The sequence below is a fragment of the Nomascus leucogenys genome, chromosome 10, assembly GCF_006542625.1.
Source record: "Nomascus leucogenys isolate Asia chromosome 10, Asia_NLE_v1, whole genome shotgun sequence".
NCBI classification, from domain to species: Eukaryota; Metazoa; Chordata; class Mammalia; order Primates; family Hylobatidae; genus Nomascus; species Nomascus leucogenys.
The window spans coordinates 38082900-38109359 of NC_044390.1; positions in this window are offsets into that span (position 1 = coordinate 38082900).

Here is a 26460-nt window from a genome sequence, read left to right on the forward strand (position 1 = left end):
GCAGAAGCCCAGGCTTGCAGTAGTTCAAGTCTATGGTCTGACTCTGGTTCTGGTGATCTTCTCATACAGATAGTATTTTGTTTCCTTAAGACCACCGAAAGGTGAAAGACGTGCAGCCCACCAGCCATTCATCATTTTAGCAGCTATTGTTTTTTCCATTGCTCACTTTCAGTAAACATTAAAAAACAAAAACAATTTGTTTTTTTCATTCCACTGTGATCACCTGATGAGTCATGGCACATTGAGAAAGGAAAGATGTCACGAATGTTTAATCAGCAGTGATTTAAACAAGGGACATGTTTGAGGGAATTAACAAAATCAGCATGCTCATTGCTCCAGGGTGATTTTTCTTGCTGGTAGGACTAAATGAAAATCAGAACTCAAAGCAGTGAAAGTCTTTCAGGTCCAATTCATGCTGCCAGAGTTAAAAGGCTGCCAGGATGGAAGGCTGAATCACTCTCGATTCCAGTTACAGCTGTGTTTTTCATACGTGTAATGAATTTCTTGATTCCAATGTTTAAAAAATTCACTCATCTTCTGGAGCTTTATTCTTATCTCCTATCCTCCATCTCTTTTCTTTCCCCCATCCCTACTTCATTCCTAGGAATTGATTGCAAAGCATTTAAAGGCATTTGGAATCACATCATTTCAGAATGTCCTAATTTAGCCTGATGTAAACGTCCTGAGGTAAAATATTCTGAAGGAGGGCTGAATCAATGAGTGGCCATTCTTCTTAGTGAAGCCATCAAAGACGAGCGGGCCAGAAAAAGTGTTTAAAACTATTAAGACAAAATGTATTTGGGAAAAACTAGAAAGTTAAAGCATAGGTTTAAAAAAATCAATGGTGAAAGTGCAGGCACAGAACTGAATTAACCACCATTCATGGAAGACAGGGTACAGGATTTTAATGACTGAAAATTTGGTGTGAATTAAAGGTGTAGTGTTGCAAACTTGGGCTGCATGATTAGAATGCATGGTGTCCAAGACGAGGATAGAAAAGGTTTGATTTCTCCCTGCAGTAATTATATAATATCTAGATTATCATACGTAGTTCTGAGGGTCAAATTCTCATGTAATTAATGTTTCTGACTGGTGTTCTTTGTCCCTTCTATGCTACACTTAATTTTCATGATGTGTGCCTCAACCCATCTCCCAAGAATTAGTAGTACTAAATGCTCATGGAAAAAGTGTTGAATAACATATAAAGGAGAATCTAGTGGCAGAAGAGTAGGCTATGAGAATCCAATTCAAAATTACAGCTGGACAATTGCCTTGCAATTAAGTGCCTTCTTCAAACAACGCTAAGATTTTGGTGAAGTGAAGTTAATCTTTAGTATTTTGCCTAGGCCTTCAGACATGACTTCAGATCACATGGACACAAAATAAGCAATATTCATTTGCTTATTATGATGGAAACCAAATGGGACTAACAAAGAGATACGTCACAGCCTATTGACTGGAAAGCTGATTTCTTTTGGTATGTGTGGGCAATCTTGACTGTGTATGTACTGTGTTAAACAAGTTATGCTCAAACATTTGTCAAAACCACTATGCTGTTCGAGTAAAAGACACTAAGCTCAATGACATTTCTAGACCTGAGTATTTTGGCTTGGGAGAGAGAGGATGGGGTGTCCCCTGGCAGCTGTTGAGAGCTCTTTGCTTCATGTGTGCATAGTGCCTGCTTCGTAAAATCCCAGTCCTCTAGGAAGAAAACAGGATTAAGTTGAGGTGACTTGACAGTATCCAGAAGGTAATTTAGGTTTGTACCATCTTTTGAGTAGATTTAGAAGGACAGACAAGCTTGTTCACTACCAGTAGTAGTAAAGAAAATCCCCCAACCCCTCAGTTCAGCCTGTTGAAGATTTTCTTCCTAAAGCTAAGGCAATTGTGCTAAGGCAATTTAGTGTAAAGATTAAAGAGCTGAACTTTGGCACCTAATTCGCTTGAGTTGAAGCCTGCCTCTGTTACTAGTTAACTGTATGGACAATGACCCTTGATGTCTCAGTTCCCTTGTCTGTGAAATAGTAATGATAAATGACAACCCTATCTACTTCTTAGGGCTGTTTTGAAGACTAAAGAGTTAATGTAAGATGAGCATGGTGCAGTGCACCCATAGTCCAAGCTATTAGATAGACTGAGGCAGAAGGATTGCTTCAGTCTAGGTATTTGAGGCTGCATTGCACTATGATTGTGCCTGTGAATGGCTACTACCCTCTAGCCTGAGCAACCATAGTAAGACTCCATCCTTAAAAACTACTAAAAAAAAAGAAAAAAAAAGGACTATAGGTAAGGTACCTGGTGCAAAGTAAATACTATGTAAGTATTTGTCACATAAATATAAATAGGTGGTATCTACATCCAGAACCAGTGATCTTAAAAAATGCAGTTTGTAGCTTTCTATAGAGTTACATTCTAGCAGCGTTAAGATGAATACATCAGAAGGAAACCCAACTTATAGGCTGTTTTCTATTAAAGCTGACCTTTTCCAAGGTGAACTGTTAAACTTTGGAAGGGGAGGAGAAGTTGCTTGCAACCGCATCATTCTTAAATGATACTCTGTAACTTAGTTAAAGGTGGGAAGAGGGAAATTTCTTAAGGCAGAGTAAAGGGGTGGGGTGGTCACAGAGGCCAAATAGGCAAGAGAAAATGTGACATTTGGAGACCTTCAAATCATTCAGGATAGGGTAATGAGAAAGTAAGTGGCAAGTGATGAAGCTGGGCGGAAAAGGGGCAGTCTATGAAGAGCTTGTTGGCCTTGCTAAGAAAAATGGATTTATACATTCTGAGGGCTGTGAAGGCCATTTGTATGTTTTAAACAGATGGACGACTTAAATCAGGTATGCCTTTTAGAAGGACCACTTTCACTACAATATGGAGAATGGGGGCAGTACTAAGCAAGCAAGCATCATAGTAAAGAGACCAGGAAAGAACAGGAAGCTGTTTCAGTAATTCAGCAAAAATTTGGCAGATGTTGACCAAGTAGTAGCAGTGGTGATAAAAAGAAGTGGAGAGAATCAAGAGATATTTAAGAGGTAGATCTCAGTTTGATTATTGGGTATGGGAGACACTGAATTAACGATGACTCCCTAGTGTCTGTCTTGGGCAGTGATGCAGGTGGAGATGCATCCAAGAGAGGAGAATATAAGAAGGAAAGGCACGTTTGGGGAGGGGGATAAAGATGTGTTGGGTTTTAGAAATGCTGACTTGAGGTGTGGGATATGTAAGTGGAGATGTCTGGTAGACTTTAAAAAATATACACCTGGAGGTCTGAAGGACTGGAACTCCAGATATGGATATTAATTTGATATATGGATGTTATTTGAAGCCACTGGAGCAGATGAAGTAGTATAGGGAGCACTTGTAGAGTGAACAGAGAAGAAACAATGGAGTAGATCCCCAAGGAACATCAACTTCTAAGAGGTTATCAGAAGAAAAGTGGAATTTTGGAAGTACACCTTGAGATAGGAAAGCTAGCTCTAGCTGAGTACAGAATCACAGAAGCCAAGGACACTATTGCAAGAAGTGGGAACCAGTGACAGCCCCAAGAGGTCAAGCAAGATAAAGGCTAAAATGGGCACATTGTATTCAGTGAACGTTAAAAGGCAGCAATGGCTTGGCCCTCAAGTTTCTTATAATTCACATGGAAATGTCTGGGAGCCTGGCATAACAAATACATGGGAAGACTTAATAGAAGCATATGAACATGTAAATTTTGCTGTTAACATGTGTACACATAAGAATTAAAATAATCTGGCCAGGCGCAGTGACTCACGCCTGTAATCCCAGCACTTTGGGAGGCCACAGCAGATGGGTCACCTGAGTTCAGGAGTTCGAGACCAGCCTGGCCAACATGGTGAAACCCCGTCTCTACAAAAATTATAAAAATTAGCTGGGCATAGTGGCTGGCACTTGTAATCCCAGCTACTCGGGAGGCTGAGGCAGGAGAATCGCTTGAACCCGGGAGGCAGAAGTTGCAGTGAGCCTAGATCGCACCATTGCACTCCAGCCTGGGTGACAGAGCAAGACTCTGTCTCAAAAATAAATAATAAAAAATTAAAATAATCTGAGTCACATTCTGTATAACTATTATAGAAAGACTTAGAAATAAATTTTTTGCAGGGTTTTTTGTTTGATTGTTTTGAGACCGGATCTCACTATGTTGCCCAGGCTGGTCCTGAACTCCTAGGCTCAAGCAATTCTTGGGCTCCCAGCACAGCTAGGATTACAGGTGCCCTCCACCACATCCCACAAAGTTTTATCAGAGGAAAAATTTGGCCCAATAAAAGAAACTCCCACAGAAGAAATGGAAAATCGATCCTGTTTCTATAAAGTTTTGTGGGGTTGCTCTGAATTCTCCTCTCATATTTCATATGTTCAAGGTAAGTTTCAAAACTGTGGCTATTTTATAGTAGCAATATATCATATCTGTCACATTTTGTATTCACTGACATATAGTATGCAAGAGTTTTCTCGCTATGGTCACTGTTGGTTTCATTTTGTGTATTGCATTTAGGCTTAAGGTTTTTTGTTTTGTGTTGTTTTTTCACATGGGAAGAATAGGAAAGTAAGATTTACTGGGCTGGGGTCTTAGTCCCACCATATCTTTGTAGAGTAGGCTTTATTATTCCCATTTTACAAGTGAAGAGGGTGAGCTTTATAGAGATAAGTAACTTGAGTAAGATCATAATGAAGCCCAACTCTTCCTAACACAGGTTACTATGTTGCCTCTTCTCTGCCATTCTTCATATTTGGAAAATTGTCACTAAAATACTAGTGATATTCCTATCATTTCTTCCTAATAGGTTTCTGGTAATACGTGTTCATTCAAATGACATCCTACATGTGTGGATTCCAAATCTTTGCATACAATACTTCTCTGAAAGAAAATGAACTTCGGAGTCCTTTACCTGATGACACTCTAAGCAATTAGAATAACTATTATTATTACCATCACCATCACCACTATCATACTGGCAAGTTTACTCAGATACTCATAAATTATAAAGAAAAGCCCTTTCTAAGTGGCTTAAAAATGAAAAAGGATGGCCTTACAAGAAAAAGTACAGTCTTTGTGCTATAATCTCAGTAATCCAAGACAGCATATTGATTCCTCAAATACTACCCACACCTTCAAGTGTATTTACTGATGCTTAAAATTCTACGAACAAGGAGCAAAGTCTTTCATTTCACAAGAAAGGTGAGACTTAAAGGACACATACCATATGAGAGAAGGAAATTCGACAAATAAAATGAACTCCAAGATCGAAATCACTGGTCTAGTTAGATCTGGGTGGCAGAGAATAGATAGAGAACAGAAATCCCTTTATGGCTTGAGTGTCAGGAGTTAAAGGACACAACAAAAGGGGGAAGAATGAGAGGCCAAGGTGACCATAATTTGCAGCTTCATACCTTTGCTTAAAAGCATCCCCTAGACCCAGCACTTTGGGAGGCCAAGGAGGGCGGATCATGAGGTCAGGATTTCGAGACCAGCCTGGCCAACATGGTGAAACCCCATCTCTACTAAAAATACAAAAACTAGCCAGTCACGATGGTGGGTGCCTGTAATCCCAGCTACTCGGGAGGCTGAGGCAGGAGAATTGCTTGAACCCGGGAGGCAGAGGTTGCAGTGAGCCGAGATTGCACCACTGTGCTCCAGCCTGGGCAACAGAGCAAGACATTATCTCAAAAAAAAAAAAAAAAAAAAAGCATCCCCTAGAAAAGTTAGTATGCTTGTCATTCCTTCTTCCCACACTTTCTAAAAAGTAAAGATAGTGTTTCTGTTTAATTCTAAAACTCTACATACTGTTTTCTTTAGAAGCTTATCTCTGGCTTCTACTTCTAGATTTATTATGCAGTTTCTTGCTTGTTGGCATGTACTTCAGTATGTTTATCTTTATTGATGGTTTTAAATTATAAGTGCTTTGAGGCCAGGATCTAACTACCTTGCTTACCATAGCAGAATACTATTGGTACATGTCTGCTAAACAAAGAATAAATATCATCTGATGTGGGACGTAAAAATCAGGAGCATTTGTCTTTTAATTACCTCTTAATATGTTTCAAAGGTTGAGAATGTAATGCTACCATTTTAAGCTCCTTCGAGTAAGGGTGCTATCTAAATAAATCTAAGGAGAAAAGAAACACAAAAAAGCGAAGAGGCCAAAAAAGAGCTCAGATGGCTGGGACAAGTGTTGCTGCGACCCAAATTCCTTCTAAGTAGGAAACACAGAAATTTTTTTTTTTATTTTAATCTCTTGAACTGACAAGGTATGGGCTTTTCTATGTAAAGATTTTTCTGTTTCTAGAATCTTTGATGCTCACACTTCATGTATTCCCTCCTGAATATTGAACACTTTTATTTATCCTTTTGACACTCTCTTTCTAGAGATTAATTCAAAAAGTTTCATTTGAAATGCCCCTGAATAAAAGTCATCTGAATATTGTAAGGGGTGATTTTTGATCAGAACATATCAAAACGTATTTTTACATTTTTAAAGCCTAGAGACACCTTGATAGGACATCCTTAGATTTCTGACAAAGTACTGGAGCTATCTCCATTTGTCTTGGTCAGTTGAACTCAGTTTGATCAGCCAACTTGGTCAGTTTGATCAGCCATGAGAGAGAGAGAGATTTATTTAAGAGAGTGATGAAACGAGATGTTATCTTGTTTAGGGATTTTTTTAATGCTATAAATTTGTCCAAGTACGTTTCTTGGGATAATACTCCCAAATAGGGCTGCCAAGGAAATTCACATAGAATACAATGAAGAGTACACAGTGGCCATGTTCTAAGCTTACTGTCAGCCTTCCTCATGTTCTAAGCTTACTGTCAGTCTCCCTCTTCCATTTCCTTCCCCTTCTCCACCCTTTCACTCCTTCTCCCATTTTTCCTGACCAACACCTTCTCTCTAGTTGGTACAAAAGATCAATATTGAAAGTGGTCAATAGTAGCACTTGATGGAAAATGAGGTGAGGGAACAGTTTAAGATCATGTAAGTGGGATGTGAGAGAATGTCTTCAAAAATTCAAAGATTTAAGATCAGTCCAATGTTGTTTGGTACATCTTGGAGGAGAGAGGTCTCTAACAATTTTTTTTTTTTGAGATGGAGTTTCCCTCTTGTTGTCCAGGCTGGTGTGCAATGGTGTAATCTTGGCTCGCTGCAACCCTTGCCTCCCGGGTTCAAGCAATTCTCCTGACTCAGCCTCCCAAGTAGCTGGTATGCACCATCACACCCGGCTAATTTTGTATTTTTAGTAGAGATGGGGCTTCTCCATGTTAGTCAGGCTGGTCTTGAACTCCCAACCTCAGGTGATCCACCCACCTCGGCGTTCCAAAGTGCTGGGATTATAGGCATGAGCCACTGCATCCAGCCAACAATTTTTACATTTTTTAAATTAAATTTTTATTATCAATGTGGCCTGCTTTAAGTTAGTCAGGTATTGAACAAGGGTGGTAAAAGTTGTTCTTGTACATTCAAATTAAATACTTATTTCCCTCTTTCCCTGTTTTTAGCCATATATTTAATTAGAAATCATCTTGTTGCCTAATTCATGAACCCAGATTTGAACTTAACCTGTAAAACACCTAAGTTAAGAAAAGAATGTCAGATCATATAATTTAATAAAATTCCAATTAAATTCTCTGAGTTTAAACGCTCCTACAATAGTTATAATTTTTAGCACAGAGAAGAGAAATGAAATAGTGGATCTTAAACACAGGCATAGAAATAACTGATCTGACATAAGACATATAAATTTTCTAAGGCTAACAAGTATTTTTGATCAAAAATCAGGAAAAGGTTAGGCAAATAGTAGCTCATGCCTGTAATCCCAGAATTTTGGGAGGTCCAAGTGGGAGGATCGCTTGAGGTCGGGAGTTCACAACCAGCCTGGGCAACAGACTGAGACCCCATCTCTACGCAAATAGAATCAGGAAAAAATAAAAGATGAGAGAAGACAAAATACAGAAGGTCATCTGTGCCATGAAAAGACTAAAATTCCTTTTGAGAAAAACACTCTATTAAGACAGTGCAAAATAAATTCATGAATTGAACAGCTGTGCTTTACTTCTGAAAGATTCCATTGAGAATTTATTAGCATGCATCTCATCTAAAAGCCTGGAGTTTAATTACACAAAATTATTAAAAAGAGAAAACTTGTGTTTTTTTCTCTTCTTTTTAATGAGAGAGAAAAACAAATGCTTAAGTGGATCTATTCCAAGTCTTCCACAAACTGAACTGGGGACATCGTTTTTTAAAATAGTTTTGGGCTATATCTATAGTCTATGCTCAAGAGCCAATCCTTACCTTTGAGGAAAGAAAATATATGGTAGGAAAATATGTAAAAGTATGAGGGTAATCTATAACCCCCTACCTCTACACCACTCATCGTTAACAAAATATTGCCTTCACAGTGCTGAAGTTTCAGTCAGGCCAGAATCCATATCACCCACAGTGAATATAAAAGGTAGATGAAAATTATTCCTTATTACCTTCCCAAAATAAAAGAGCATAAAATAGCAAGACTACGACATTCAAACTTCACAGCTTAATCAGAAGCAAAGCCTATGAATGAGATGGGTCATGCTTCCAAAAGCTGTCAAGAAGAAAAGTCTTGCAGTGGCTCAGGATTAGTAGAGCTGTCCAGGGTCCTGACCCCATTCACCACCATCTCTTGCCCTGTCTCCTTTCCTGTGTTTCTGTTTTAAACACTAATCATCTTGACCTTTAACATTCTTTCATAAATGATGACAACTCTTACCTACTATTTCAGAATGCTTCAAGACCTTCCAATACAACCTTACCTTAGAAAATCTTTGTAGGTGCAGGTTGCTGTCTCTATGAACACCAAGAACAGGGAGCCTGGAACACTCTGGTTTAAGTGCATGCATTGTTAACCCTGGAAAGATTTAATATCACTCATTTTTTTCTAAGGACCAATTAATTTATTTACTTTTTTCTTTTGAGACAGAGTCTCACTCTGTTGCTCACTGCAACCTCTGCCTCCCGGGTTCAAGCAATTCTCCTGCCTCAGCCTCCTGAGTGGTGGGGATTACAGGTGCACACCACCGTGCCTGGCCAATTTTTTGTATTTTTCGTAGAGTTGGGGGTTCACCATGTTGGCCAGGCTGGTCTCTAAACCTGACCTCAAGTGATCCGCCAGCCTCGGCCTCCCAAAGTGCTGGGATTACAGGTGTGAGCCACTGCCCCCAGCCCAATTTATTTGCATTTAAATTATACTTCTCAAATTGGACTTCTTGGTTATAAAAATATCCATGATTTGCTAGCCCTATGCCCCTGTGACTACCAGCACAATTAGTTATTAAAAGATGAGGCAATACGACATACTTACAGAAATAAGATCAAGGTAAAAAGGCCAATATAGCCATGACCAGGTCAATATTTATCACAAATGTGTTCACACTCTGGAGCACATACTGCTAAAAGGTAAAACTAGCTGGATATTAGTGTTGCACAGTCTGGTTACCAGAAAGTATTAGTACAGTGTTTTCTGCTTTAAACAAAGACCTAAAAATATGCCCTGCAACTCTTTATCAGGTAAGAATATCAATTGTCTGATGTGATTTAATATCTATCATTTACAGATTTATTATGTCTTTCTCTCTTAATCACAATGCTCAAAAAACCTCCTATTCATGTAATTCATGTAAAATATGATGGCTTATGATTGGACACTTTGTTTTTACCCTGAGAAGTTAGATTATTATTGAAAATAATATAAATCCATATAGCTAATTTGCCAAAAGCTGTGTTTTAAATCCAGTAAATGTGTTTTTAAATAATGCAACTTCTGACCTGCTTAGTATTCAAAACCAAAAACTGAAATTCTGCCACCCTCTTTGCAGTCTATTGATTTGAGAACTACAGCTGCTGAAATTAAACTTTATTGTTAGCATAGATTACTTTCAGCTGAGGAAGCAATTTCAAATTGGTTTCTTTTCTAGCCCAGCTTAATATTAAGTAAATATGTGCCTATAAGTGTCTCTAGCTAGATTATTACCTAAAGTAGTGCATGCAACTTTGCAGGTGCAGCTCTGAGAAACGAAAATCCACTTTGGTGATGAATCTTCCTATCCAATGGGTAAACACATGTTTTAAAATTGAATGCATGGTTATCCCCAGAGTACAAGAATGTTTTCAAAGTTAGACATTTTTTGTTTAACATACGTTTTAATTTAGTGCTCCAAGCTATAGAGATACAGAAATGAAATGGCCACAGTCCCTGTTCTTGAGAAACACCCTATTTAAAAAGAAGATAGAACCAGATATTATAATGTACCATGAAAATAAATAACAGAGATTTGCACAGTGTACAATGGTAAAGGCCTCTTGTTTATGAGTGGGGGGGGGCAGTAATTTTAGGGACTAGGGAATGAAAATTACTCCCGAGGAAATCAAATAGGGACTGATGAGACAAATGCCTTTGCTTTATTTTTTTAAATAGCAAGTTCAATTTCCTGGTTCAAGAAATAGCTTCTATTCTCTAAAAATAATAAAATAATGTTCCCCTGCTGGCATAAACACTAACGGAAGTAGCGGAAATAATAACCCATCATTTTATAGACATTCTGAAAGACAAGGGAAAATGATGAATAAAAGAATACTATGAAAAGCTATGAATTTTGAATAACAAGATCAGTAAAGATATTACCTATTTTGATTTCAAATCTATAGGCAGTGAAATTTTGGAAACTTGAGGAAAGGAACACAGTATCTTTTCATGAATGTCTTATCTTTTAAAGAATACTGTGCCTTTCAAAGTTATGCCTTGCAATAGGATGAAAAAAATTAGAAATTTGTCTTAGAAGTCAATAAAACTTGACTTAGTTTGATACTGTGCCAATTTAAGCTTACAACTGAATAGAATCAGATTTCCCTTCCTAATAAAGAAAGCCATAGCTGCTACTCTATGTACATATATATCTCTACCACAAAAACCCAACCCTCCACATCATGTCAGTTTGCCTACTCTGATGCATTTTTGTGTCATAAAGAGATGAAACTGATAGTTTTGAGTGAAACTCTTTGTGGAAACCACTTTTATCAATTGACTATGAAGAATAAGGAAAACCAGTCCAAACTATATACCCTGTATCTATATAACACAAACATGAGTGACAATTGATCACTTTACCTTATGATTAAACAAAGGAAAAAGACTTATTTAGATAATTCAGTTCAAATAGATTTGGGAGGCTATGGTTTTGTTCCAGGAAGCCAAATATAACACTCAAGAATACAGGATAAAAAAGGAAAACCACTATGCTGCCCACAAGCCAAGGAGAAAAGCTGTAAATGGTGACCAAGCTCAGGGACACCTTCATCTCCTAAAAAGAATCCATCAGCCAAGACTTATACATATTCTTATATACACAGTGCAACCATCACCATCTCCACCACCACCACCACCACAACTAACACTTACTGGGCATTTACTATGTACCAGGTATTATTCTAAATGATACATCTTCATTATTTTAGTACATGTCTGCAATAACCTCATATGAGGAATGTCTTTCCATATTTCACCGAATCTAAGACATCATTGATGAAGAGACATGATTTTTTTTGTATATTGCTAAGAAAGTAAAAGCATAAACTATGATTGGCTTTCCATTTTAAGCCACATTTAGATATTTGAGCTAAACTATGAAAGTATGTGCACTTAGGATTCAATGAAATTCAGTAATATTGCCCTTATTTTACAAAGGAACACACTACAGCTCAGAGGGGTTAAGTTGTTAACTTTCCCAAGGTCACTCACATTCAAGCAAGATAAAGAAAGTGGAGGAGACAGGGTATGAATCTGGGTCCAAAAGATCCAGGTTCCCTCACCAGTGCCATATATTTTTATGATATAGAACAACCAACACTTGCTTTCTCATCTTTTGAAGCAGGAATTTTAGCTTTGAAGTACATTATTTCTAAGATCCCTTTCAGCTTCCAATGGTTGAATTCTCAGTTTTTTTATCTTCACAAACAGGCAGTGGTTTGGAATTTAATGAGAAAAAGACATGATAATTCACAGCATAATTTTATGACAGTGGAAATGAGAACAGGCCCTGCAAAAGAAATCAGACTTGGGGCAATGCAGCGGAAGTAGCAGTGCTTTTTGAATCTGAAAGCCCTGATTTCCAGTACCAATACCAATGCACATTCTTTTTAAGCTATGTGATACTGGGTGAGATGCTTACCCTCTTTGAACTGGAGTTTCTTTATCAAAAAATAAAAATGCCTATTTCAAAGGGATGTTGTGAAGATGAGCTATTACAGTGAAAGTGAATCCCTTGTTATGGGACAGTTGTTCCATAAAAGCTAGTTGCCCATGTGCCCAAAACATTACTCTAAATTAAAAGTGTAGTCCGGCTGAGGCGGGTGGATCATGAGGTCAAGAGATCCAGACCATCCTGGCCAACATGGTGAAACCTGTCTCTACTAAAAATACAAAAATTAGCTGGGCATGGTGGAGTGTGCCTGTAATCCCAGCTACTCAGGAGGCTGAGGCAGGAGAATCGCTTGAACTAGGGAGTCGGGGGTTGCAGTGAGCTGAGATCGCGCCACTGCACTCCATCCTGGTGACAGAGCGAGACTCTATCTCAAAAATAAATAAATAAATAAAATGTAGTCCACTCTTGGTCCCTGTATATTTTTGGGCTCTATGTATTCTCTTCTTACAAATGTCATAGGACAATGGTACTGGAAAGTTGAAAAGAATGGGGGAAATTGTGCAAGGTATTACTAAGAGACAGGCATTTTGTATGTAACAGTTGTAGATATTTGTTATTCCCCACCTCACCCAGTATCCATTCCCCCTTCTTCTGGGGAAGTGCCATGGAAAGTACTGTCTTTTCCATTTTGTCTAAAATTCATGGACAAAATCCATTGTCCATGGATTTTTGAATTGAGTTGACTGGACACCTAACTACATAGAGGGGCATGAGATTCAGGCTTGGAAAATCAAATATTTCATCAGATCTCATGAGATTCAATTTGTGAAGTTTTGCTGCAACTGTTGAGAGGAAGCATGTGCTCTTTCCTGCTGGACTTGAACCTTGAAATTTGAAGTTGTGGATGGCCATCTTGCTATCCTGAGAGTGTAAGAAATAACACAACATGGTTGAGAACAGAGTTGAGAGATGGGAAGAGGCCTGATGACATCATCCCATAAGCTAGTAAGTTCCTTTTTTGTGTGTATGAACTAAGTTCTCCCCTTTCTTTCTTTATTTCTTTCTTTCTGTCTGTCTGTCTTTCTTTCTCTCTTTCTTTCTCTCTCTCTCTTTTTCTCTTTCTTTCTTTCTTCTAATACTGTAAATTCCTCTCGTTTAAATCTATTTGGGTTAGGTTGTCTGTTACTTACAACCCCGAAATATTCTAGATTACCCCAAATAAGATAATGTCATTTGCTTTCTTGAGGGAATTTGACTTGGGAAGATAAACTACTACTAATTTTATTACCTAATTCTCTTCCTGAAACTGGGAAGAGTCAAGAGTACCACTGCCATTTTGCAAGCTGCCTCATTTGCAAGACTGAGTGACAGAAAGTCAGGTATGACAGAAAAGGGCCACTACATCTCTCCTAGTTCCCAAAGTGCGAACAATCCATGCCTACGTTGCTCCTAAAGTCACTACTTGTTTGTCTTCCTAGACACAATCATTTAATAATCAAAGATCATATTCATTCTAGAGATTGCTTTTAGATTTTTCTCTCTAAATCTTTTAGTAGAACCAGTAAAATCTAACTCTAAAATAGATTGGTGTAAGTTCCATTTCCTCTCTTCTTTATAATTGCACTGATGAAGGGGTCAATGCAAATGAAAAGCAGGCTGCAGGAGAAGGAAGGGAAGCCATGAGGCCTGAGCCAGCTAAATACAGATCAGAGGAAGAATTCCATGGTTGAGAAAATTGGGTATGCAGTAACTTGGAGTTACTATTTTCAAGTCAGGACATTCATTAAGTGCTGCTCTAAATGCTATATGCAATTTGGATAAAGTCCAAAAGTATATCCAATTCATATTCCTTAGATGGTATTTACAGCTTTCCATCATCTCAAGCAAAACCAGTTTTCTAGCCTCCCTCTTCCCTTCTTTCCCATACTAATCAACTATTTCAGCTAGATCCATCCACTCCAATCTCTTGAACACATTCAATAGATTTCATTGCTGTGGCTTTGATCTTGCCATTTCCTCTCCTAAGGAAACCTTTCATCTCCTTTCAACTTTCCTAAGTCCCACAGGAACCAAATCCATTTCCTCTTGTCTTACAAAGCTTTCCCTAACCTCTTTAGCTGAAAAGGATTTTTCCTTACTCTTAACACTGAGAGCATTTACTGTCTATCCCTCATTTGGCTTGCATTTATATACTACCTTGCACCATTAGCTGCCCTTTAATGTATATGCATTTCATTTCTCCAATTAGATTGTTTGAGGTTAAGCATGATTATTCTTATGTTTCATAGTAAACCCATTAGTACCTGGTAAGTGATTTGTACAAAGTAAGTGTTCAAAAAATAACTTGTTTGTAGATTTGAGAATTGAGTCTAGGCAAAATGCTGCCCTGTGCATGTTTTTGCTCACAATTTCTCTTGAGAACAGTGTTAGTAACCGCGTGACAAATCTGAAAGAGGGAAAAATGTGGTGGTTTGGGAAGAAATGGCAAATGGATAAATGTTAAATGGGAGGAGATAAAGAAAGAGACCAGGTCAGTAGAGCTGAAATGAAACACATATGATAGAAGACATGGAGATTGTATAGAAACTTCATTCCCAAGACTTCTACAAATGGTACCTACACAAACTTCAATCAACTTCAGCAAGATCAGCCCCAATACATACATGTGGGAAGTTGTTTAGTTCAAGTTCCCTGTCCTTTTAATGATACTGAAGCATCTCTTTGCAGCTAGGCAGTGATAATAAAATTCCAAGAGGAGAATAATAATTCAACATGCACAAAAGAAAGCATGAGATCAACACTACAGAAAGAAAGCCTAGAATTTTAGGCACAAGAACTGCACAGATTGGTGAATAGAGCTGGATTTAAAATATAGCTGTGTGATTTGGGATCATTTACTTAGCACTTTTGAGGATCAGTTCCCTTCGGTGTAAAATGGCAGTAAGCTTACTCTGACAGACTGCTAGCAGCCTAGCCAATGTACATTCTCCCCACTGCCCCTCTCCTATCTTGCTAGCAGAATCTCTGTATTGTTGGAAGCAACAATGCACTAAAAGGGCATTTCCTATCCTTACTTACAGATAAGGGTGAGATCACAGTTCAGAAGGCACTGTACTGAGCTTTTTGGAAATCTCTTTAAAAGAGAGCTGACTCAGCTAGGAGGTGTGCCCTTCTGCATTTAACCTCCTTCTTCCTCCTTCCAGCTGGAATATGGATATGACAGCTGGAGCTATGGTGGCCATCCTGCCACCACAAGGCAATCATGAGGCTAGAAGCCATTCACTAAGTTTAATAAACAGAGAGATGAAAGATACCTGGGTAACTGATGGCCGTGGAGCTGGCCTAGGATTGACTACCTTTGGATTTTTTCAAATGTGAGAGAAAAATAAATTTCTTTCTTGTTTAGTCTATTATTCTTCTGTCTCTTTTACCAATAACCAAATGCAATTCCTACTTCCTAGAATTGCTATGTACATTACATGAAACAATATTTATGAAGAGTCCATATATGTGCTATTATCTTTTCCTTATATCATTTATAAAAGACTTAATCATGGAGTAAATAAGTAATGTTTGGAATATCAGTTCAGATTAAAACACTGCCATTTTAGCTCATTTTTTTGCCTGCATATAATGTTGATAAATATCTCAAGATATTATTATTCCATATGTGCATATCATGAATTATTTCAAACTCTCCTCTTGTTCTACTTGCACTCTCTTTGGATCAGGTGTGTATGGACTTACTGTTTTTCTACTCCGCACCTTTTATCCTGTTACTTTCCACACACAAAAGGTCCTCACTCTATTCTCTGTCTACCCAAAGCCTGTTCATTCTTCAAAGTTCATCTGATTTCCTCAGTCCGTAGTAACAACTCCCCATAAATGCCGCTTACAGTGATTCTTCCCCACTTGAACTCCCTTATCAATTATCTATACTAAATTATTTGGCACTGAATAATTTCCTTCTTATCTTCCTTTTAGTTGTCTGATATGTGTAAGTCTTATCCTCTGTACAAAACTGTTACCTCCTTGAGAGAAGTAACATATTATTTAAGGAACATTCAGTAATATCAACAGACATGAAACAGATAAAGATATCCTTTTTGTTGGTTTAAACTCAGCATAACTCAGGATCCCTCTCCTGTCCTCCAATCTCTGATAGAATCTAGCACAGAATGGGGCACAGAGAAGATGCCTAATTAGTACATGCCTCACGTAATTGAAAACTCTTGCCATGTTTAGGTCATGATGCCAGCATAAAAAACATTCGACTGATATTTAATCAAGAATTTTCATCTGAAAATTTAAAGTGCCTGCCCAATGAACCTAATGTTCTAGGACAAACCAGTACAACGGAAAAGAACACACAGCTAGCCAGAGACAAAATGGAAAAATACCAGGCTGGTCAAGAACCATTTCCAAGTTCTCTGTTTCCTTCCCTGACCAAAGAATTTATTCAATCTAATCAAAGCAGCACTTCAGCTGAATGCCATTGAGTTTCTTTCCACCTGAGAGAGGCAAAAGCTGAGTTTACCACCTTAGAAGAAGCCTATATTGACATGTTTTCGATTGCCCCTTAGAATATCTCATACAGAACAATTATCATTTCCACTTATCACTTCTTTGGAGGTGATATTTTCATGTTAAGTCAGAGGTTAAATATAACAATTAATTTAATTTGTAATTTCCCATTTCTTTTAGAGCCTTGAAACAGAAATTGCTTTTATTAAAGTATGAGTTGGAAGTCACAACAAAATCAGGTGGCAGAGTTTGAAACTTAAGTGTACAAAAAATAAAAAGAAAGAGTCAAAAGTAACTATCAACAGATTTTACACACAGCAAAACGATCTTTCAAGAATGAAGGTAAAATAAAGACATTTTTGGTCCAACGAAAACTGAGAGAGTGTGTGACTAGTAGACCCTGTCAAAAGAAAATTCTAAAGGAGTATTTAAGGCAGAAGGAAAATAATCCCAGAGAAAGAGTCTATAATCCAAGAAGAAAAGAAGAGCAAAGGAAGTGTTAAATATGGGATTGATCTAAATGACCATTGAATGTTATAAATGACAGTAATAATGTTATGAAGTATGAATAACATGATGTCATTAAAATACATGAAAACAATCAAATAAAATTATGGGAGGGCTAAATGGAATGGAAGTATTTTAAGATCAATGACAAAAGTAAAGGTATTTATTAGCTTAATATTTGTATAATTAAAGTACACATGCTACAGCAAATCTAGCGTAACAACTAAACAAATAGAAACAAAGTAAATAACATTATAAATTTGCAGAAGAAAAATCAAGTCCATATAAGGCAATACAGAGAGAAAAATAGACTAGATGGGACAAATTTTTTAAAACAATAAAGTAGATACAAAACTAAATGCATCAGTAAATGCTTTAAATAAAGGACAAAGATAGCCAAAAAATTTCAATTATATGCTGTTTACTAGGCATAGAGCTAAAATACGAAAGGTTAAAAGGATTGAAAAAAGATGTAGTTAAATACTATAACTCCCCCATCAAAAGTTGGTATAACAAGATAATATTATACAAAATGGATTTCAAGAGAAAAAATACTAGAGATTAAGATACTTATATAAAAATATAACTTCCAAATTTGTATAAAATATATAATATGGTATCAAAAATCATGAATCAAAAATTGGTAAACACATAAGAAAAACAGATAAATTTATGACCATAGTGGAAGTTTTCTAACACTGTTTAAAAATTTTTTTTCAACAAAGAGGCAAGAGTTCAGCATAGAAATAGAAAAGTTGAACAATACAATTTACGCCCCTGACCTAATGGTCATATACAGAACACAACATCAATATCTGCTGAATACATGTTCCTTTTAAAACACGGGAAAGTTTATGAAATTGATTCCTGAGCCATCAAGTTTCAAAGGATTGAAATCATGTAGTATATATTCTCTGGCTATCTTGCAATTCAGCTAGAAGTAAAAACCAAGAAAATAACTATAAAATCCCCATATGTTTGGAAATATTAAAAAACGTGTCTAAAACAACTATATTGGTTAAACAGGAAATCATAATGAAAAGTAGAAAATATTTTGGACTGAGTGATAATAAAAATATTACATATCAAAAATTGTAGAATATAGCCAAACCAGTACTAAGAGGAAATGTATACTCTTACAAGCAAATATTAGAGAAAAAAAAATTGGTGAACACTGAGCTAAATACCCAGCTGAAGACGTTTAGAAAAGATCAAAATAAAACTCAAAGGGAGCAGAAAGCAGAAATGGAATGAAGAGTGGAAATTTATGAGATTGTAAATAAACATACAGTAGAGAGGAACAACGAAGCCAAAGCTGTTTTCTGAGAATAATAATTAGATTACAAAACTGTGAAAATGATCAAGAAATTAATAGTGAAGGTACTTTTAATCATATCAGGAACAATCTCAGGAATGAAAAGGTGAGTATCACTACAGATGCCTTAGACATCTTTAAAAGATAATAAATTGAATTCAACAGGCACCTCTGTGACAAAATTGGTAAGTTCCCACATGAAAATAGAACTAGCCAAAACAGACTCAAGAAGTCGAAATCTTGAATAGTTCTGTAACTATGAAATGAATTGAATCTGTAGTTAAATTTCCTACACAGACCAACAAAAATTTGTCAGAGCCAAATAGTTTCATTTGTGAGTTATTTCAAATACTCAAAGAATAAATAGTCCATTTTTCTATAAACACTAACAGAGAACAGAAAAAGAAGAAACACTTCCCAACTCATTTTGTCAGGCCAGCAAAACCTTGATACTAGAATCTAAAAGAAGGACAAAAATTACAGACCAATTTCACTCATGAACAATACGCAAAACTCCTAAGCAAGAAACAGGTGTTAGCAAACCAAATCTGGCATTATGTAAAACAATATTATACCATCATACCAAGAAACAAGAGAATCATTTAATACTATTTTAACATTATTTCATAATGAAAATTCTTAGCAATCTAAAAATAAAAGGGGACTTTGTCAATCGACTGAAGGTTATCTACAAAAATGCCTACTGACTATATCATACTTAGTAGCAACACATGAAAAGCTTTGCTTTGATATTAGAAATGAGACAGAGATGCACACTATCACTACATCCATCCTACATTGTAATAAAGGTCTTCAATATCACAGTAAAAATGAAAATTATGTAATAGTGAAAAGACTAGGAGAGATAATAAAAATGGTAATTTTCACAAATGAAATTTCTGTATACATAGAAAATATCAAAGAATCTATACATAATCTCTTAGAATTCCTAGTAGAATTTAACAAGGTTGCTGTATATGCAATATGCAAAACTAAATCATTGTAAGTAATAACAATTAAGATTGACATTAAGAACAAAAAGTAAAATTTTCCCAATTTTTGAGTACTCAGAAATAAGCTCAACTAAAAGACATGTAACTCCTCTAAAGCCTTAACCACTTAAAAGGGAGGAGAGTATCTTTATGTCTTTGGAATAGAGAAGAGCTTATTTAACTATATATAAATAGCAACAGCTATAAAGGAAAATAATTGAAATACAACTATATTAAAAGAATTTATGTTACCGAGATGCTATAAAAACAATGACAAGATGAGTCCAGCATAGGAAAATATGATTACAACACAGATCACTGACAATGGTGCAGGTAAAACTGTAGTATTCATATAAACAAATGATTCAAAATTTTAATTTCTTTTTAAATACAGATAGAGGTATGGTTATGTTGCCCAGGCTGGTTTTGAAATCCTGGCTTCAAGTGATCCTCTTGTCTCGGCCTCACAAAATGGGATTACAGGTGGGACTCAATTTTGTGTTTGTTTGTTTGTTTTATTTATATATTTATTTTTAATAATACTTTAAGTTCTAGGGTACATGTGCACAATGTGCAGGTTTGTCACATATGTATACACGTGCCATGTTGGTGTGCTGCACCCATTAACTCGTCATTTACATTAGGTATATCTCCTAATGCTATCCCTCCCCCTCCCCTACCCCACCACAGGCCCCAGTGTGTGATGTTCCCCACCCTGTGTCCAAGTGTTCTCATTCTTCAATTCCCACCTATGAGTGAGAACATGTGGTGTCTGGTTTTCTGTCCTTGTGATAGTTTGCTCAGAATGATGGCTTCCAGCTTCATCTATGCCCCTACAAAGGACATGAACTCATCATTTTTTATGGCTGCATAGTATTCCATGGTGTATATGTGCCACATTTTCTTAATCCAATCTATCATTGATGGACATTTGGGTTGGTTCCAAGTCTTTGCCATTGTGAATAGTACCGCAATAAACATACGTGTGCATGTGTCTTTATAGCAGCATGATTTATAATCCTTTGGGTGTATGCCCAGTAATGGGATGGCTGGGTCAAATGGTGTTTCTAGTTCTAGATCCTTGAGGAATCGCCACACTGACTTCCACAATGGTTGAACTAGTTTACAGTCCCACCAACAGTGTAAAAGCATTCCTATTCCTCCACAACCTCTCCAGCACCTGTTGTTTCCTAACTTTTTAGTGATCGCCATTCTAACTGGTATGAGATGGTATCTCATTGTGGTTTTGATTTGCATTTCTCTGATGGCCAGTGATGATGAGCCTTTTTTCGTGTGTTTGTTGGCTGCATAAATGTCTTCTTTTGAGAAGTGTCTGTTCATATTCTTTGCCCACTTTTTGATGGGGTTATTTGATTTTTTCTTGTAAATCTGTTTAAGTTCTTTGTAGATTCTGGATATTAGCCCTTTGTCAGATGGGTACATTGTAAAAATTTTCTCCCATTCTGTAGGTTGGCTGTTCACTCTGATGGTAGTTTCTTTTGCTGTGCAGGAGCTCTTTAGTTTAATTAGATCCCATTTGTCAATTTTGGCTTTTGTTGCCATTGCTTTTGGTGTTTTAGTCATGAAGTCCTTGCCCATGCCTATGTCCTGAATGGTATTGCCTAGGTTTTCTTCTAGGGTTATTATGGTTTTAGGTCTAACATTTTAGTCTTTAATCCATCTTGAATTAATTTTTGTATATGGTGTAAGGTAGGGATCCAGTTTCAGCTTTCTACATATGGCTAGCCAGTTTTCCCAGCACCATTTATTAAATAGGGCATCCTTTCCCCATTTCTTGTTTTTGTCAGGTTTGTCAAAGATCAGATGGTTGTAGATGTGTGGTATCATTTCTGAGGGCTCTGTTCTGTTCCATTGGTCTATATATCTCTGTTTTGGTACCAGTACCATGCTGTTTTGGTTACTGTAGCCTTGTATAGTTTGAAGTCAGGTAGCGTGATGCCTCCAGCTTTGTTCTTTTGGCTTAGGATTGTCTTGGTAATGTGGGCTCTTTTTTGCTTACATATGAACTTTAAAGTAGTTTTTTCCAATTCTGTGAAGAAAGTCTTTGGTAGCTTGATGGGGATGGCATTGAATCTATAAATTACCTTGGGCAGTGTGGCCATTTTCACAATATTGATTCTTCCTATCTATGAGCATGGAATGTTCTTCCATTTGTTTGTGTCCTCTTTTATTTCATTGAGCAGTGGTTTGTAGTTCTCCTTGAAGAGGTCCTTCACATCCCTTGTAAGTTGGATTCCTAGGTATTTTATTCTCTTTGAAACAATTGTGAATGGGAATGGGAGTTCACTCATGATTTGGCTCTCTGTTTGTCTGTTATGGGTGTATAGGAATGCTTGTGATTTTTGCACATTGATTTTGTATCCTGAGACTTTGCTGAAGTTGCTTATCAGCTTAAGGAGATTTTGGGCTGAGACAATGGGGTTTTCTAAATATACAATCATGCCATCTGCAAACAGGGACAATTTGACTTCCTCTTTTCCTAATTGAATATCCTTTATTTCTTTCTCCTGCCTGATTGCCCTGGCCAGAACTTCCAACACTATGTTGAATAGGAGTGGTGAGAGAGGGCATCCCTGTCTTGTGCCAGGTTTCAAAGGGAATGCTTCCAGTTTTTGCCCATTCAGTATGATATTGGCTGTGGGTTTGCCATAAATAGCTCTTATTATTTTGAGATACGTCCCATCAATACCTAGTTTATTGAGAGTTTTTGGTATGAAGCGCTGTTGAATTTTGTCGAAGGCCTTTTCTGCATCTATTGAGATAATCATGTGGTTTTTGTCTTTGGTTGTGTTTATATGATGGATTATGTTTATTGATTTGCGTATGTTGAACTAGCCTTGTATCCCAGAGATGAAGCCAACTTGATTGTGGTGGATAAGCTTTTTGATGTGCTGTTGGATTCAGTTTGCCAGTATTTTATTGAGGATTTTTGCATCAATGTTCATCAGGGATATTGGTCTAAAATTCTCTTTTTTCTGTGTGTGTCTCTGCGAGGCTTTGGTATCAGGATGATGCTGGCCTCATAAAATGCTGGCCTCCATAGAAGGATTCCCTCTTTTTATATTGATTGGAATAGTTTCAGAAGGAATGGTACTAGTTCCTCTTTGTACCTCTGGTAGAATTCACCTGTGAATCTGTCTGGTCCTGGACTTTTTTTGGTTGGTAGGCTATTAATTATTGCCTCAATTTCAGAGTCTGTTATTTGTCTATTCAGGGATTCAATTGCTTCCTGGTTTAGTCTTGGGAGGGTGTATGTGTCCAGGAATTTATCCATTTCTTCTAGATTTTCTAGTTTATTTGTGTAAACGTGTTTATAGTATTCTCTGATGGTAGTTTGTATTTCTGTGGGATCGGTGGTGATATCCCCTTTATCATTTTTTATTGTGTCTATTTGATTCTTCTCTCTTTTCTTCTTTATTAGTCTTGCTAGTGGTCTATCAATTTTGTTGATCTTTCAAAAAACCAGCTCCTGGATTCATTGATTTTTTGAAGGGTTTTTTATGTGTCTATCTCCTTCAGTTCTGCTCTGATCTGTTATTTCTTGCCTTCTGCTAGCTTTTGAATGTGTTTGTTCTTGCTTCTCTAGTTCTTTTAATTGTGATGTTAGGGTGTCAATTTTAGGTCTTTCCTGCTTTCTCTTGTGGGCATTTAGTGCTATAAATTTCCCTCTATACACTGCTTTAAATGTGTCTCAGAGATCCTGGTATGTTGTGTCTTTGTTCTCATTGGTTTCAAATGACATCTTTATTTCTGCCTTCATTTCGTTATGTACCCAGTAGTCATTCGAGAAGAGGTTGTTCAGTTTCCATGTAGTTGAACAGTGTTAGTGAGTTTCTTAATCCTGAGTTCTAGTTTGATTGCACTGTGGTCTGAGAGACAGTTTGTTATAATTTCTATTCTTTTACATTTGCTGAGGAGTGCTTTACTTCCAACTATTTGGTCAGTTTTGGAATAAGTGTGATGTGGTGCTGAGAAGGTATATTCTGTTGATTTGGGGTGGAGAGTTCTATAGATGTCTATTAGGTCCGCTGGTGCAGAGCTGAGTTCAATTCCTGGATATCCTTGTTAACTTTCTGTCTTGTTGATCTGTCTAATGTTGACAGTGGGGTGTTAAAGTCTCCCATTATTATTGTGGGGGGGACTCAAATTTTTTAATCAGGCACATACTACGTGCCAAGCACTAGTGTAGGCAATGGGAAAATATTCCATTAGAGACATGGACGATAAAGTAGATAAATGGCACTAAAATATGCATAGCATGTTAGACAAGCACCTAGGAGAAAAACAACAAAGACATATCCTGCTTGCCATCGATGAACATGCATGCTGTTTATATCCCTTATAGCCACCCAGTCCATCAACTGCTCTTTGTTATGGCATCCCAAACAGTCTAAGACATGCTACCACCCCACAACAATTTCTTTCCCACCACTCTTTTTCACATCTTCCTTTCAGATCATCTCAGAGTAAACTTGGACACCCTGCTTCAGCGTCAGGCTCAATCCCAGCCCCAGCAAGGACACCACACATTTCCAGAAAGAATACACACATTTATTTGCTGAGTATGTAGAGCTTGTAAGAGAAGTGCATGAGAATTTTCCTTCCACAACCCCCCTAATTCAGCACCCTCCACTGCTGATGGCAACACCAAAAATCAGTTCTTATCTCTTTCCATATAGTCTCAGGAATGAAGTCTAAGATGAAGAATTGCATTAACTTTACATTTTATTTTCAGTCAACTGCAGAGGGGCTCTATGCAGCCCATTCATATCTCCTAAATATGCATCATATCTAGCAGAACTCCATACTTACCTTCTGCCATGAGCTCACGGATCCCACTGTGAAGACTTGGGCCAAAGAGAGTCATAACCTTGATAATGACATTGCCATAATCCAGAGCAGGCCCAGCTGGGTTTGGGAGTGGTGAGTCTCTGACATGAGACTCGGAATAACAACTTTATTTTCAACCTTTGTTCGATATTTTGAATAAAATGCTGCTTTCATAAGTAAAACAGACTTTTGTCTATGTGAATCCCTCCAATTTCTTGGTAAACGAGAACATACAATTTGATAACAAAAAATGGGGTCGGGGTGGCAGGGAGGACCAAAGAATGAGCACAAATACTGCTGAAGCCTGAAAGGAGGGGCCAGACATTATTGAGGCAAGAAAATGTTCAGTAGAGAAAGCCTGGGGGCTTGAAGTTAAACTTTGCTTAATACACATCTCTCCTGGGTCCCAGCAATGTTTTCCATCTTTCTAGCTAGAAGTCACTCTTTCCTCTCCATAATATTTTCCAAACAGCTTCAACTCATGGCTTCAAAATGAAGGCAAATGAGTGAGGCGGGTAGCATGGAAAGTTGAAATAATTGGGAACATCTTGTGTTTCCTTTCATTGCTCCCAAATACGGGTCTCATTATACTTCATTCATGGACAGGATCAAGGTCACTGCAGTAGATGCTGGCAACTTCCGGCCTGAATATTCTGGATTTTGATAATTTCTGATAATAATCCCAGTATTCCCTGAAGCAAGAAAAAGTGAGAATAATTCTGATTCCTATTTACAAAAATAAAAAACTTTGAAAACTTGGTACCCTTCCCTCTTCCATTAATGTAAATACACGCATCAAGGTCATTGAAAGCCTAACACAGCATGTCTATATCTATTCTTTGGTACCACTGAGCTGATTTTGATTTGTTTTCATCTGTCTGCAAGATCATTACTATCCTGCTGTATAATTAAATTGTTGCAGATTAGCATCAGGCCTTCTCACAATGATTCACCAACAGGGAGTGGACATTCAGCAGTAACAATTATTGGCGTGCATTTCTCCTTAACTTCTGCAGAGTGTTTTACTTATTTTGGAAAGTATAGTCTTGTCTTGATAACTTTTATTAAATCATCCTTTTAAATCTCTTTCTGCCTCTTTATCATAGGTACCAAAAATAAAAACCCAATTTTTGGGATGGATGAGCTAGCTTATGGCAATCTTTCTCTGTATGATTGTCCCAAATCTTTGATCTCTGCAGTCCTTTCATTTGGAGTTTTTATATAAAACTGTCATTGACCTTGGAAGTGCCAGCTGTCCTCTTGAAATATGAGGCTGGTAATGATGAAACACAGCATTGATAATAACAAATGGTAGTTCATATTTCAGCTGAGTTGGGTCTTTATGCTCTGCTATTAGATTCAAAGTATTCAGTATGAAGAGAAAATATTAAAATGTGATTCAGCTGGCTGATCTCTTTCTTTGCTACCAAGCAGGATATCTGGAATTGAAACCTATATCTAGTCTGCTCATGAATCAAGTCAGTTCTGGCATTGGAAGTAGGCAACACTTTTAAACTGAAGATTTGAAAGTTCTTATTTGGGGAGATTAGATTTCTATCTAGGATGGAGATAATTTTATCATGACTCTCAGTTCTGTCATAGACTGTAGGGTAAATGCACAGAAACCTTGATTTTTCATAGTTTGGGATGAAAATTAAGCCAAATCAGGGCCCTAGGAATAGCAAACCAGGTATTATACAAAATAATAAAAGAAACTAGGACTTAAATTAAGTCAAATCATTTCAACTCTAAAAGAGAATGATTCTTCATACAATTTTGAAATTCTGATCTTTGGTCAATTTTTGCCATTTTAAAGCACATCCTTATGTAAACCTCTCCCCACCTTCCTACCCCCAGTCATTAAGAGCTCTTCATACTTCCTTGAAAAGAATTTTTATGGCATGGATATAAAGAGAAATTATAAATGTTTAAATTTTCTTTTTTAACTTTCAAAAAGAGAATGTTGAGAATCAAAGAAGTCCCTAAAAACAGGACACAGCCTTTAAACCATAACCACTGTGGCGGACATGAGAGCACCCCCACAGCTCCCTCCAGTGCAGACTTGTCGCCCCAGCAGACGGGGAT